Here is a 1,995-nt window from a genome sequence, read left to right as displayed (position 1 = left end):
TATGCTTCCTCCTGGGTTGCCTCTGAGTCAAATTGCCTCTGATTTATGCATTATCAGTACAACCCCAGAGGATACCCAATCCATAGCAGTTCAAAGGAAAAGCTTGATGTGTTCAGATGTTGGGGGAGGGGGAGTTGCTGGTTGTGTCTAGCACCTAAGAAACTCACAGAGTAATGAATTTCTCAGTCGCTCCCTCAATTTTGCAGTCCAAGAAAACTAGTTTGAAAATATGCCAAAAGTGGGTTTATCTCTCAAGGCAAACTCCAATTTATGAACCAGAATGGCAAGTTATCCATTTACAATGAGAAATTTTAAATTATAGAGACCTAAATTAGTAAGTCCATGTGATTTATATATTCTCTCCCAATGGGACGACTTACATCTTTATTCCTTTTTTTAAAATATATTTTTTGGCGGCCCCGGAAGCGCCTCTTCCTGGGCACGGCCTGCGCTGTGGCCACCTCCGCTGCCTCCTCGGAGCATTTGGAGAAGCTGCACGAGATCTTCCGCGGCCTCCATGAAGACCTCGGGGTGTGCCCGAGCAGCTCCTGGGGGCCGGGGGCACAGAAGAGAAGAAGAAATTGATGAGAGATTTTGATGAAAAGCAACAAGAAGCAAATGAAACGCTGGCAGAGATGGAAGAGGAACTACGTTATGCACCCCTGTCTTTTCGTAACCCTATGATGTCTAAGCTTCGAAACTACCCGGAAGGACCTTGCCATACTCCCCCGGGAAGTGGGAAGCACGCCTTTGACAGCCACACCCGGGGGCCGAGGAGACATGAAATACGGCATACACACTGCAGAGAATGAGCATGTGAATCAGCTACAGCCTCAGAGGGTATTACTTTTGCAAGGCACTGACATCCTGACCCGGGCCACCCACAGTATTGAGCGCTCTCATCGGATTGCCACAGAAACTGACCAGATTGGCTCGGAAATTATAGAAGAGCTCGGAAATTATATTACGTGACCAGTTGGAACTTACCAAAAATAGACTGGTAAACACAAATGTAAACTTGAGCAAAAGTAGGAAGATTCTCCGGAAAAGTGACAACCAACAAGCTGCTACTTTCCATTGTCATCTTACTGGAGTTAGCCATCCTCGGAGGCCTGGTTTATTACAGATTCTTTCGCAAGCATTGAACTTCCTGCACGGAAGGTTTTGTGGACCAGAACTTTGACCCTGAGAAGGAAGTGTTACAGATGTGGAATAAGTGTACTGCTGCTGTGAGCTAACGGATCAAGGATGCACTGTGTAGCCAAACTGTGGGAAGAGGGAGGGAAGATGGAAAACCAGTTAATGTGAAGAAACAGCAACAAGACCAGTGTGATATACCAAGGTAATAAATGCTGTTTATGACTTCTTTAAATTTTATATATATATATATATATATATATATATATATATATATATACACATAAATTTGATTTCAGAGAGAAGGAGAGAGAGAGATATCAATGATGAGAGACAATCATTGATGGGCTGCCTCCTGCACACCCCACACTGGGGATTGAGCCCGCTACCCAGGCATGTGGCCTGACCAGGAATCAAGCCCTGATCTCCTGGTTTATAGGTTGATGCTCAACCACTGAGTCACACCGGCCAGGCATATCTTCATTCCTTGAAGGAAGAAAAGGGAAAGGCAAAGGGCACAATGTGGGTGTCAGCTGAGACTGCCGATACCCCTACCTTTTAAAGAGCTTATAGCGTCAACTAGTACTGTGGCACATGCCCAATATATCTGTAATTTGGGCTGAGAAATATGAGTTTGGGTTGGACCCACTGCCACTTACAAATAAACCAGAATTCTCCTTAGATATAAGGAATAATGAATATCAGGCAGCTAGACAGGTAACCGTCAATCTCTTCACCAAAAAATACCCCAGAGAAGTAGGAGATATGGGACCCAGGAATCATGCAATCTATCAAGGAGAAAACTGAAGATTTTACATATTGATGTCAGTGAAGAAAAGTCTAATGATAAAATTAATG

General features: G+C 44.2%; 1 pseudogene; it reads left to right on the top strand.

Annotated features, from left to right (window-relative positions):
* The first annotated feature begins 366 nt into the window (after positions 1 to 366).
* On the top strand, positions 367 to 1,375 carry LOC102423245 (annotated as a pseudogene).
* Positions 1,376 to 1,995: the final 620 nt, after the last annotated feature.

This window comes from Myotis lucifugus, unplaced genomic scaffold (genome assembly GCF_000147115.1).
Source record: "Myotis lucifugus unplaced genomic scaffold, Myoluc2.0 scaffold_533, whole genome shotgun sequence".
NCBI classification, from domain to species: domain Eukaryota; kingdom Metazoa; phylum Chordata; class Mammalia; order Chiroptera; family Vespertilionidae; genus Myotis; species Myotis lucifugus.
Note: the sequence above shows the minus strand (reverse complement) of the source record. Positions and strands in the feature narration are given on the sequence as shown.